Source organism: Onychomys torridus, chromosome 22 (assembly GCF_903995425.1).
Source record: "Onychomys torridus chromosome 22, mOncTor1.1, whole genome shotgun sequence".
Classification (NCBI taxonomy): Eukaryota; Metazoa; Chordata; class Mammalia; order Rodentia; family Cricetidae; genus Onychomys; species Onychomys torridus.
This window is the reverse complement of record NC_050464.1, coordinates 34256437-34270794: the sequence shown is the minus strand read 5'-3', so window position 1 is coordinate 34270794 and position 14358 is coordinate 34256437.

Here is a 14358-nt window from a genome sequence, read left to right as displayed (position 1 = left end):
CACAGGGAGCTGGAATCTCAGTTATTTAAATACTGACCATAACTGCAATTTGGGAACTTCAAAGCCGTCCCAGACCTTGCTCCGTCCAAAGCCTGCAGTCGCCCGCCCTCTTCACCAGCCACTGCAGTGAGGAGACAAGAGTCCTACAGGGGGAAAGCCTCACTGGGGACAGTGGAAACCTCCTGGGAGCCAAGCATCCTCCCGCAATCTCCTTCCCCTGCACAGGGCACTCCTAGTCATCTGCCCCAAGTTTATCAAGGACCTCTGAGCGACCGGGGAAGATGGGGCAGAAAGCCGCCACCAGCGCCCCCTCCCCCAAGATGAACCCCTATGCGCCTGGCAAGAGGCAGCCTTGCTGATTCCAGGCCTATATTTTTCATTTTTTGTTTTAACAGTCATAAACGCCTTCTGGTGCCAAAGAAGAGCAAGCCTTAAATCCAGATAAAATAAAATTCCCCAACCCTGAAAACTACATGGAGATTTTTCAGGCCAATTTTAAAAAGCATGCTTCCATAGGCTCCAAGAAGGGCACATTCCACATAGCCGGGCTTGGGTGCAGCCCAAGACCTCAGCCTCCTGGGGAGGAGGTCCCGGGACTCGCCTCTGGGACTTCAAAACCCACAGCCCCTTGGCAGAGGGAATGCAGGCAGAGGCTGTCCTCGGCTCAGGTTCTCAGGGGTCTCTTGCTTCCCAGAGCCCTAATCTGTTCCAGCTCTGCCTCTTGCCTCCCCCCAACCCCACCTCCAGCTGCTGCAGAAAACCACGGTCAACCTCTCCATGCTCCCAGCAGCCAACTCTTCTCTGAGTAAACAGAATGGAGGAGGCCAGCTCAGTTCCATTTCCAGCATCTCGGGGTGGGTCCACGCTGGCCTGGTCCCAAACCCAAGAACCAGGACTGGGGTGAAACCTGGGCTAACTGGGGCTTGCTGCTTAGGGAGGGTCTCACTGTCTGTGCAATGGTGAGCCACCGTGGCCTCAGGGATGGCTTGGTGGCTCCCATCCTGCACTGTTTGGGCTATCTGTGTTGGCATCTCTGCTTCTTCTCCATTTCTCTAAGCACCCCCTTTCCACCCCTTTCTCCCAGCTCTAACCTTGGAATTTTGCTTGAGTGGACAGTCAGGATGCTCTTTGCCCTCTGACCAAGGAAAGATCGGATGAGTCCACACCTTCATCTCCCCAGGCTCCCCTTCTTGCTGAGTGGCTGTGAGATGTCCCATCCCTTCCCCAGGGTGTGTGCACCCACTTTCTAGATTCCAGCACTGACCTCTCTTGTCCCTACAGACTCAGGATTAGCAATAGTGCCTCCCTTCAATAGCCCCCAGGGTTTGCATCCCACCCTGTGAGTCCTCCTAGACTCTCTCCACACTTGGACAGTGTGACCTTTGCATTATATTCACCTCAGTTAGCCAAGCTTCTTCCTGGTCCAGCCACCATACACTTTAGATACTGCTACATACTAAGAACAAGGCTGCTACTCATTGGGTCCCTCGCTCGAGGTCAGATGTCTGCGATTTGAATTGGGCCTGGGGGCAGGAGGGGGGACGGGGAGGTTGGAGGTTGAGAGATGGCTGAGCCAGTAAAGACACTTGCCATACAAATCTGTTGATCTCAGCCGGGCAGTGGTGGCGACGCCTTTAATCCCAGCACTCGGGAGGCAGAGCCAGGCAGATCTCTGTGAGTTCTAGGCTAGCCTGGTCTCCAAAGCGAGTTCCACAAAGCTACACAGAGAAACCCTGTCTCAAACAAACAAACAAACAAACAAACAAACAACAAACAAACAAAAACAAAAACAAAAACCCAAATCTGTTTATCTTAGTTTGAGCCTTGGGACCTACAAGGTAGAAGGAGAGACACAGGCAGAAAGCTGTGGGAGCTGGAGAGGTGGTTAAGAGCCCTGACTACTCTTGCAGAGGACCCTGGCTCATTCCCAGCACCTATATGGTGGCTCACAATCATTAGTAACTCCAGCTCCAGGGGATCCGACATCCATTTTTTGGCCTCCTCCAGCCCCAGGCATGCATGTGGGGCACACACGCGCACACACACACACACACACACACACACACACACACACACACACCACACTCATACACAAAATAAAATAAATCTTCATACAAGTAAAAAAAAAACAACAACTAACTTTTACTTGGTGCCCAGTGTGTGTCACATGGTATACCACACATATGATGACTTTATTCAATGAATCCTCACAGACATGCCACTGTAGGTAATTCGTACTTACCCATTTTACAGATGGGGAAATGGGGGACTGTGGCCTAAAAGGAGGAATTTACCTTCTCGAGACCATAATGTTAAAAAGGGTCAGAGTGGAGATCTGAGCATCCGGCCATCTGGTCTTTTTCTTTGTTTTCAATGTGGGGACTGACCCTAGAACCTCATATTTCTCAAGTCATGAGCCACATGCCCAGCCCGACTGACATTCTTTATTTCTACACAGACTAGTACGAAGTCGTCCAGGCAGCCTTGAACTTGCTCTGGGAGCCAGGAAGGCCTTGAGCCTTAATTCTCCTGCCTCAGATTCTCAAATGGCTAGGATGGCTGGCCTGTACCACCAGGTCCAGTTCTAATCATTCCCACGTGACAAACAGCCTTCAGAGGAGCTACAAGGACCAGAGGAAGCCAGAAGTGAAAACCACAGCCGAGGAGGAGGCTCTGCAATGGGGTAGAAATGGGTTTGTTTGCTGGTTTAGGAGACCAGCTTGGAGGGCTGGGGATGTAGCTGAGAGGTGAGGCATTTGCTTGGCAGGAAGGGGACCCTATTCATCCATCCACATACCTATATATTAAATCCCCAAGTTCACTCATCCCTCTTGATTATATATCCACCCACCTAGCATTTATCTATCTATCTATGTATCTATCATCTATCTATCTATCTATCTATCTATCTATCTATCTATCTATCTATCTATCTATCATCTATCTATCAATCATCTATCATCTATCTTTCTATCCATCTATCTACTATGTATCTATCTATCTATCTTCTATCTATCCATCTACTATCATCTATCTATCTATCCATCTATCTACTATCTATCTATCTATCTATCCATCTACTATCATCTATCTATCTATCCATCTATCTACTATCTATCAATCAATCAATCTATCCATCCATATCTATCTATCTATCTATCTATCTATCTATCTATCTATCTATCTATGGTCTATCTGTTTATGTGACAGAGCCTCACTCTATATAGCTCTAGATAGCTTCCAATTCACTATGTAGCTCAGGCTGGCCCAGATCTTGAAGCACCACTCCTTCCTGCCTCAACGCCTGGCTCACACACACAATCTCTCCTAAGGTGGTGGGCTATCATCGGTTTATTTATTCCTGCCCATGCCTTACCTTTCCCCCGGCCATCTTTAAGTTGCCTGTTGGTGCCAGGGGCACTGAGAGCTGTTCCTGACGTCCTCTGGCTAGAAGCCATGGAGTGCCTTAATAGCCAATGGGGCTGTAGACTAAGAACTTTCTAGTTCCCAGCACAACAAAAAGAAACCGGAAAGTTTTTAGCTGGGTCTGCTGCCTGTGAGTGGGAAGAAGTCGTTACCTGCATTTCGCGTCCTCCTTAATGGTTGTAATTACAGATCTTTCCGCTTCAGTGCGGCCTTCTACATTCATAACATTTGTCGTGAGGGCACGTCTGTCTAGGGGCTGGAGAGATGGCTTCCTCAGTTGCTCTTCACCTTATTTTTTGAGATTGAGTTTCTCACCACAACTAGAGATTGCCAGTTCAGCTGGGTTGGCTGACCAACAAATTTCCAGAATCCTCTTGTCTCCATCTCCCCAGTACTGCCATGTCTAGCTTTTTATAGATGGAGAAATTGAACTTAAGTCCTTCTGCTTGCACAGGAACCCACTCAACTATCTCCCCAGCTTTCCAAATGGAATCCACCTTTCCTTTCTTCTTTCCTTCCTTCCTTTTTGTTCTTTCCTCCCACCTCCCTTCTTTCTGCGTTTTCTTGTTTCTCCTTCTTCTTCTTCTTCTTCTTCTTCTTCTTCTTCTTCTTCTTCTTCCTCTTCTTCTTCTTTTCTCTCTTTTTTTTTTTTTGGCCACAGGGTCTCTTGTAACCCAGGCTGACCTTTGCCCTCTAACTCACTATGTAGCTGCAGATGTCATTGAACTCATTTTGATTGCTTGTCCTGTGTCCCCTTCCTAGGTACCAGGAGAAGCTTCTTTCTCCCAGGACAGAGGAGAGCTTGACAGAGAAAGGAATTCTGGGCAGTAATGGTTTCCGTTTGCTCCAGTCGGCGTTGAAAGCGCTTCTGGATCTGGCAGGGATTGATTTAGGAACGTGAGGAGGAGCCAAGTGATTTAAGACAACTTCTTAGGTGCAAGCCATTTCCTGAGCAGCCTGCTAGCATGGCTGCTCTCCGGTCAACTTGTCTTCCTGGGTAATCCCATGGCAAAGCGCAGTTTAGCTGGGTTGAATTATAACAAATTCCATTATTAGCACAGTTCAGATTAATGAGATTTTCCTTTGCTTGAGTTTCAAGAGGCTAAAAGTCATTTAGTAACTTGATACCTTGTGTGCCTTTCATTATTAGAGTCACTTTTTTTTAAAGAAAACACACACACACACACACACACACACACACACACACACACACACACACAGAGAGAGAGAGAGTTTGGGGTTGGTTAGCATAGGAAATTGAAAAGGCCCAAGGCCTCTGTTCCAGGTTGGGTCCAAGTTTTATGTCAGGCAAGTCATTTAAGCTTTGATGATTTTTTAATTTAAAAAATCCCCCCACCAATGCTTGAAAAAAAGAAAAGAAAAGAAAAGAAAAGAAAAAAAAGCTCCTGTTAGTACATGGTGAACACATGAAAGAGAAAATGGCCGGCCAACTGGGTCAGGGGAAGCCAAGGGGCAGCCACCAGTCAGTCCGGTGTCTGAGTTCTATGCAAAGGAAGAGAGGAGGAGGGGGAAGAGGAGGAGTGGGGGAGGAGGAGGAGGAGGAGGAGGAGGAGGAGGAGGAGGAGGAGGAGGAGGAGGAGAGGGGAGAAAAGTAAATACAAACTTTTAAACTTTATAATATTTCTCTCTGAGCCACAGCCTCAAAAGTTGTTTCTTGTGCGCTCTGTCTGGCAACCTTTTAAATTAGGTTGGATTTGTCCCAAGGACTGAGTAGCAAAATTAATTCATGAACCAGGGCCTTCCAGAAGGGGCTCTTTCCCCCTTTTCATTTTGTTTAGTCATTTTTATAGCCCTCTCCTTCTTCGGAGTAATTTGGATTTGATTGCTTTTTCGTGAAATTCTAATGTCAAGACTCTGTCTAATTTCTGTTTTATGAAGAAAACTGGAAACTATACAAAGGAATGAACTGAGACTCGGAGTCGAATAAAATCTGTAATGTGATAACTCCATCAACTCTGCCTGGAAAGATCCCGTATTTCAATTAGATCCTCGAGACATGTTCTTACATAAACTGACAGGCTCTGATTGACAGTCCTCATCTTCCGGGAAAACACAATTGGAGAGGGACACAGTGCTGAGCCAGGTTCCTTGAGGCTGCCAAGGTGCTTCTGGCCTTCCCTGAGTTGGTTCTAACCACACAGGCTTGTTCCTGCACGGCACAAGAACTACAAACACATTAAAAAAGCCCACCAAAATTTTTTTTTTGAAAACTCTTTCAGATTTAAAGTAATAATAATAACTTAGCATTTAAACAGTACTTCCCATCTTCAAAGTACCCTATAAACATCGTTTCCAATTCTCCAGGCACTCGGTGGTCTTTGATGTAGAGAAGAGTGTTGCACACAGTGGGGGAGATAATGCCTCACCCAGAAGAACTGGGCCCAATTAGCTAATTGTAACACTTTCATCCCCCCCCCCCCAATTCAGCTTCATTTTTCTCCCCACTACCTTTTGTTCTAATTTAGAGCCCACAGAGGGTCACCTACCCGGGGCCCTTTGCTGTTAACCAGGCTCCCACCCACAAACCAGCCCTGAAGCCCCTGCTGCATTCCACCCCCAATCCACAATGAAATAATAATAATCAAAGGCCAAATGTGTTATCATTGGATCTGTTTTATTCTCACCATTTCCCATCTTAGTTTTCCAACGGAGTAAGAGGTCTGGATATTTATGGGATTTGTCCCGGGGTTTATTGGTTCTTTCGGAAAGAATTTGGTGATCCTTGGCTGGGTTCAGTAATCCTCTCTGGAGATTGTATCTGTGCTCGAAGATGGAGGAGGCCCTGGTCCATTGACCCTGAGAACCTCAACATCACAGAGTTGACATTTATCCCCATTGATAATGCCTGAGGGCTGGGGATGTGGCTCAGTGGGTGGAGCACTTGTCTAGCATGCACAAAGCCCCAGGACCTGTCTGCAGCATGACACAAATTGGCCATGGTAGCACATGCTTGTAATCCCAGCAATAAGGAGGTAAAAGGAGCATGATGAAAAGTTCAAGGTCATCCCAGGCTACATGGTGAGTTCAAGGCCGGCCTGGGCAACATAAAAACCCATCTCATTTTTTTTTTTTTTTAAAGGAGCCCATTGATAACTGCAGGCAAAGCCAAAAATCTCCTGGTGCCAGAATGTTCTCTTTGTTGTGAAAATATAGATCACTATCAGTCTTTGCAAAAAAAAATCTACCAAAGCTGCTGTGGTGGTTTGAAAGAAAATGGTCCCCCAAAGGGAGTGATGCTTTTAAGAGGTGTGACCTTGTTGGAGTAGGTGTGTCACTGTGGAGGTGGGATTTTGAGGTCTCAAATATACTCAAGCTAGACAGACCACTTCCTGTTGCCTGCACAAGATGTAGGACTCTCAGCTCCTGCTCCAGCACCATGTCTGCCTGCATGCCACCATGTCACAGCATGATGATAATGGACTGAACTTCTGAAACTGTAAGCCACCCCAATTAAATGTTTTTCCTTTATAAGAGCTGCTGTGGTCATGGTCTTCGTGGCAAACCCTAAGTAAGACAGCTGCCATCTTTCACATCCCTTGATCCAGCTAGCTTATTGCCAGGCATTTATAAAAAGGGTTAATTTCAGTTTTGTGTGTGTGTGTGTGTGTATGTGTGTGTGTGTGTGTGTGTGCATGGATATGAGTGCAAGTGCCCTTGGAAGCCAAAAGAGGATGTTGGATTCCCTGGAGTTGGGAACCAAACTCAGGTCCTCTGGAAGAGCAGCAGCAAGTGCTCTTTCTTGATCAACCATCTCTCTAGCCCTCAGGTAGTTGTTGTAATGAAAAAAGTCACAAGCGTTTCCAAGTCTGTGCTACCATGTATGGAACAGCATACATGGGAACTATACACATGGGACTGGGACCCACTGAGGATGGCCAGGAAGAGTGTAGTGAAGGGAAACACATGGACGGCTGAACACAGGGCACGGCCTCTTAAACCTTGATGGCATGGACCTACACATCCTCTCATGGGCAGAGGTCTGTGAAGCTCATCTATCCACCACACATCTCTTAGCTCCTTCTGTGTGTCAGGGACTGTGCTGGGCACAAAGGATGCATTGAAAAACAGAGGAAACAGCTTCCACACAATCTATTCTTTGGAAAACAGTTTAGTGGCATATTGATATTTACCTGGCAATCCCATCCTATGACTGAAGGACAAATTACAGTCCCACCAAAACATGTATCTGGATGCTTTCAGCATCGTTATTTATAATTTCCCCCAAATATTCTTCATCTAGTGAATGGATAAACAAGTTGTGGTATGTCAATTCAGTGGCATACTATACAGCAATAGAAAGAATGGACTCCTGAGTCCCAGTGACAATACAGATGACCCTGACATGCATTATGCTAACTGAAAGAGCTACCTACCTTTATAGGACATTCTGGAAAAGGAAAGTTATGAGAGTAGGAAATAGATTAGTTATGCCAGGAGGCCGAGGTAAAAGAGCTGGTAGCAAAAGAACAGGTAGGGAATGTTCACAGTTATGTTGATGATGGAACTGAACCAAACCTTGATTGTATAACTCATAGACCTCTATATCAAAGTGGTAGGCTTTACTGTACATAAACTATATCTTAATAAAGCCAATGAAGGAAAAAACAAAGGGAGAAGGTGTATAAAGTATGTCTTTATTTTTGATAATAGTAAGAACGATGCTAGCATATGCTTAGAAAAATCTAGATAAAGATCTGGTGTGCCAAATTGCTGACAGAAGTTATCTAGGTTGGAGAGAGGGGGGCTTTGGTTTCTAAATTTAGGCATTTCTTTGATGTTTGAATATTTTATAAGATGTGTTGCTTTCAAAATGAGAGGAAGAAATCAGATTATTAAACAAAACTTAACCTCCCGTGCTGGTCAGGTTGTTGTGGAGGGATACAAATTATGAGAGACACTCAGCCTATGTGATCCTTCACTCTGGCTTCCATTCAGCCCTTTGTCCCCTTGGTCTGGTCAAGATACTTCATAGAGACCCCTCTGCAGAGCAGCCTGGGAGTCCCCATCCATCTTAGCCCCTCTTGGCTGATGCCGAGGGGAACTGACTGTCCAGGTCCGGGGGGACTGGTTTTTCTAGCAAGGTGAGGCTCCAACCTCCAGGGCCCTTGTCTTCCTGCCAAGGGCAGAAATGGCCTGTGGCCTGCGGCGATGAGCACCTCTGTTGGCCTCAGATGGTGTTTATTGATGCCCGCTTTGTGCCAGTCTCGGGGCTGGGAGCTGACTACTTAATGTTATCTTGTGTTTCTTTCTCCATCAAATGTTTGTTTAAACACAAGCGATATTTCAAGCACTGGGGAGCATGTAGGGAGGAGGGGTGTGTGTGGAGGGGGAGAAGAACCAGCCGAGATCTTACCATCATGGGGCTTATGTGCCAACAGGCCAGGGGAAGCTAAAATTCGTGAATATAGATATATGCTGTGGCAGGTGACTCAGGTGTAAAAGAACACTAGATGGATTGAGAGCCGTGGAGGGAGGGACACAGACGCGAGGATTCTGCCCTTACTCCAGTTGCACGACCGCACTCGCGCAGTGCAGGAGTCTTACGTCATCAGTGTGCGCTGTTGATCCCACAATCTGTGCTCTAAAGAGCCGTGACTCAGACCCACCCTCTCTATCTCTGTTCTGCTCTCTCACTCTCTCCCCTCCATCTCTCCTCTCTCTGCACATACTTTCCTTCCCAGGCCTGTCTCTTTTGTCTCCCCCCTCCCCCATAAAGCTCTAAAACTAATACTGGGTTCTGTCATGACGTGACCTTTCCACGCGGTAACCAGTGCCGCCTATCATTCAGTTCAACAGTGTCTTAGGTGCAGTGGTCTTAAAGGCTTTTCTGATATGAGGCCTTGTCATGGGACCCTGATGGTGAGACAATGTCTTATTTTGCTTTTTGTTACTGTGATAACAAAAAACAAAAAACAAACAAACTAAAACATGGTCAAAAGGAACTTGGGAAGGAAAGGGTTTCTTTCCACTTAAAACTCTCAGGTCACAGTCCATCATGAATGAAGTCAGCACAGGAACTCAAGCAGGGCAGGAACCTGGAGGCAGCAGCTGATGCAGAGGCCATGGAGGGGTGCTGCTTACTGGCTTGCTCCTCCTGGCTTGCTGAGCCTGCTTTCTTAGGGAACCCAGGACCACCAGCCCAGGGGTGGCCCCACTCACCATGGGCTGGGCCCTCTCCCATCAATCATTAATCAAGAAAACTCCTCACAGGCTTTCCTACAGACTGATCTTACAGAGGCATTTTCTCAATTGAGATTTTCCCCTCTCAAAGGGCCTACCTGTGTGTTGTTTGTTTTGTTTTGTTCTTAAGCACAAAGAGTAAGAGGTGTGTCCTGGCCAGCCCCAGGGAAGGAGGGCTCTGCATGCATCAGGCCTGGAAAGTGCTGTGTGACTGACAGGTCAGCAGGCAGGGCTGGCCAGAACTGGGGCGTGTAAGGTGAGTCTCCCAAAGCCTAGAGGCCAATGTGAAGCGTTCGGTCCTTTCCTGGGGGAGCGGCAGCCATGAGTATGTTTGGAGCAGGATCATGATGTGTCACACTTGGGTTTGAATCATGACTTCCAAACAGAGAAGATGACAGGGTAGGGTGGACCAGGAGTGAGAGGGACAGCCGGCCTGGATCCGGAAGGTCATGTCATTCTTCACTTGGCTCACGTCTGCCTAGAGGGATGATCATGGCATCCACCTTACAGGGTTGGTGGGAGGATTGCACAAGGTCAGTGCACAGAGGACTTAGCCTGGCACATGAGAAGTTCTTGTTATTATCGTCAGCTTCTGTGTGAGCTAAGAGCTGTGATGTCTATATGAAGGATGAAAAGAATGAGGGTCAGAGAGGCAAGGCCACTCCTTTTCTTTGTTTTTGTTTTTATCAAAACAAGGCCTCACTATGTAGCTCTAGCTATCCCGGAACTCACTCTGTAGACAGGCTGGCTTTGAACTCATGGAGATCCATCTGCCTCTGCCTCGAGAGTGCTGGGATTAAAAAGGTATGTGACTCTATGCCAGCTACTTAAAAAACTTTTTTTTTTTTTTCAAATTTTATTTTTTATTTATATGTATGTGTGTGCCTGTGTGAGGGTATGTGCAACACATGTGTACAGGTACCACACAAGCCAGAGGGCCTGAACCTGCCCTTTTTATCCCTGGCACTGGAGCTACAGGTGGTTGAGCTGCCTGATGAGGGGGGGAGGGTGCACTAGGAAATAAATCCAGGTCCTCTACAAGAACACTAAGTGCTCTGGACAGCTCTGAGCCATCTCAGGCCCCCAAAGGCCACCTTTTCAGGGTCAGATGGCTAGTAAGGTGGCAGAGGGTATGGTTTGGCTGGCTAGGTCTACAATGACGAGATAGGAGAAGCAAGTTTCCATTCTGTAGAAATTTTGAGATGTGGCCTATCAGGTTCTGATGAGCAGTGGTCCCTCATAAGATTGTAAAGATGGCAGGGGAGGTGGGTAAAACACTTGATACGTAAGCATGAGGTGTAGTACGAATTGTTAGAATGTCTTATTAATAAAAACAAACCTGGAGCCAGGTATTGGGTTGAACACTGAAAGATCAGAGAAGCAGAACCAGCCACAGCCACCTCACCTTGCCAATTCCTGAGCTGATCTCGTTTCCTCAAACTGGAAGCCTCTGAGTCCTCATCCAATTAGATTTCAGCTGAACTGCTGCTCAAAAGCCCAAAAACTTAACAGGACTCTAGTTCCTGGTCCTCATGCCTTATATACCTTTTTGCTTCCTGTCATCACTTCCTGGGATTAAAGGTGTGTGTCACCATGCCTGGCTGTTTCCAGTGTGGCTTTGAACTCACAGAGATCTGAATGGATTTCTGCCTCCAGAATGCTAGGATTAAAGGTGTGTGTGTGCCACCATTTTCTGGCCTCTATTTCTGTCTAGTGGCTGTTCTGTTCTCTGACCCCAGATAAGTTTATTAAGGTGCACAATATATTGGGGGACACAATATGTCACCACAATGAGGACCTGAGTTTGGATTTCCAGAGCCCATGGGTGATGGTTGGTGTTAATTGGTATTAATTGCCATCTTGACAGACTCTAGAATCATCTGGGAGAAGGGTCTCTAGGCACGCCACTGGAGGGATTATTTTGATTAAGTTAGTTGAGATAGGAAGGTCTGCCCACTGTGGGTGACACCTTTTCCTTAGGCTAGAACCCAAAACTGTATGAAGAGGAGAAAATAAAGCTGAGTGAATGAACTCATCACACCTTGTTTCCTGACTGTGAATGTCCTGTGACCAGCCGCTTCAAGTTCCCACCATCTTCTTTACTCCTCATTACAAACTGTAACTGAAATGCCCTTTCTCCCCTGAGTTGCTTTTGCAAGGTCTGTTGCATTTGATCACAAGCAACAGAAAGATCTACTAAGACACTATGTAAAAAGCCAAATATGGAGGTGCACTCTTACAAGCCCTGCTCTGGAGGAGATTCGAAGCCTGGCTGATTCCCAGGGCCTGCTGGCAAGCTACCTTATGCTACACAGTGAGCTCCAGACCAGTGGGAGTCCCTGTTTCAAGAGAAAGATGGACGACACCCAAGGTTGGTCTGTAGCCTCCAAACACACACACACACACACACACACACACACACACACACACACACACGTATGTGTGTATGCACATACACACAGAAGAGTACCCATGTGCGTGCATGCATGTGGAACTCTGCTAAATGTTTCTGCGTTATTGCATAGTTAACACAAAATAGACTCTACTTGCTGGAGAATCATTTTAAGGGTCTCTGTTTTTTTTTAATATAGGGGGTATATTTACCGAGGGTTTTTTGTGTGAAATAAAGAAGGAGTTTGTCTATGCAGCAACCATTGTGAAACACTCACTGCCAGTCCCCACACCACAACTAGCTACCATTTACAGAGGCGGTTGTGATTAAGTGGGAAGCAAGCTACTGAAAATCTACACACACACACAGACACAAAAATCAGCCAAGTGAGATCAAGAGACTATAAAGTAAACAATCTATAGAGAACGAAATGTAATTTATTTCCTGGGGGAAGCCGTCTAAACCGACAGCAGCCACAGCAACTCTGTTCACAGGCTCTGCCCCTCCCCGTGGTAGCCTGGCGCAATCAGCACATCTGAGGATGGAGAAATCAGCAGACTTGACAGACAGAACCGTCTGATGATACAACTCGCTGGTGGCCTCAGAGATGGGTGCCAGTGCCCGTTGGAAAGGAGAGAGGAGTTACTTGCCTCACGCTGGCGGAGAACTTCCGTAACACAGGTGGCGTCTGAAACCCAATGAGCCTGTCACCCAGGCAAAGTGGAGGCAGGAGGATGACTTGAGTTTCACGTGGGCTGGGTTTTAATCACTGCCAAATTGCTGCCCCAGGAAAGCCTAGGCTCCATCTAAGGGTTGCTTTTAAATGATGTGTCACAGAAAGTTAGATCTGGCCCCAGGGCAGGGACCCAGCCAGCACACCTGTGCTTGAGAACAGGAAACATCTTTTCAGGCCTGGGTACTGAAAGTGCCAGATAGCTAGGAGGGATCTGATGGGGTCCCTGGGGATGGAGGCGGGGTGGTGGTGGGGGGTGGGTGGACAGGGGGTGTGTGTCTTTGTCTGACATGCTAGGACTTGGATGTGAGTGCTCCAGGGCTGCATGGGCAGGTGCTGTGACTAGAGATCAGTTTACCTCCCCACCTGTCTGGACCACTCCTGAAGTCCCCAACTCAGGGCAACAGGGAAAAGATGTCGGTCTTCCTTATAGAACCTTCCAGGAGCCTGGCTGCTTTCACTGAGGCCTGGCCTGCAACACAGAAAAGTGTAATGGGCAAGGTGAGTTGGCAGGGCTGTGGGAGCGGTTGGCACCTCTCCTTCCAGAGTACAGCCTGGCTCTGGGCCACCTGGGCAGGCCCCGAGTTCCTTTCCTCATGAGCCTTGAGTTCACACTTGGATAATCTGGACAGGAAAAGTTTTCAAGTGGTAATGAGTTTTCCCTCTCTGTTAGTGTTTGTTTGTTTCATGTAGCATAGGCTGGCCTGGAACTCACTATGTAGTCAAAGATGAACTTAAACTCCTGGTCCTCCTGTCTCCACCCCCTGAGTGTGCACCACCATGCCCCATGTAATACCTTTAAAATTTTTTTTTATTTATTTAGTTAATTATTTTGTGTGTGTAGGTCACCTGAGTGTACCTGTATGTACTACCTGTTAAACAAGAAGAAGAGGGCGCTGCATCCCCTGGAACTGGAGTTCCAGGCAGTTGTGAGTTGCCATGTGGGTGCTATCTCCCCCCCAACACACGCTGCCCCTCATAGCTACAGGCAGCATGGACTGCCCTAGCCTCTGTGGGAAAGTCTTCTGGCCTTGTTTATCATCCATTGGTATGTAGTTTTTCATTTCTAAGACACGGTGTCATGTAGCCTAGGCTGGCCTCAAACTCACGATGCAGCTGAGGATGTCCTTGAACTCCTGCAGCTTCCTCTTCTACTGCTTGAGAAGTGCTGAGATCACAGGTGTACATGGGGACTTTTTAGTTGATGCTAAACCCAAGGCTTCCTGTAACTAGACCACCAGCTCTCTGCCAGTTGAGTCATGTCCCTAGCTTCTGGATACAATTAGGAATTCTTGCACCGTATTTTATTTAGTAATAACAACAATACCAACAATAATAATGTTATTGCAACGAGGGGCTGGAGCAACAGACCCATGGTTAAGAGCACTTCCTGCTATTATCATAATGCTATTATTATTTGTTTTTTGAGACAAGGTTTCTCTGTGTAACAGCTCTGGCTGTCCTGGAACTCACTTTGTAGACCAGGCTGGCCTCGAGCTCACGGAGATCTGCCTGCCTCTGCCTCTGGAGTACTGGGATTAAAGGCATGCGCCACTATGCCTGGCTATTTAATATTATTATCCCTCACTCCTTCCCTCCTCCCTCC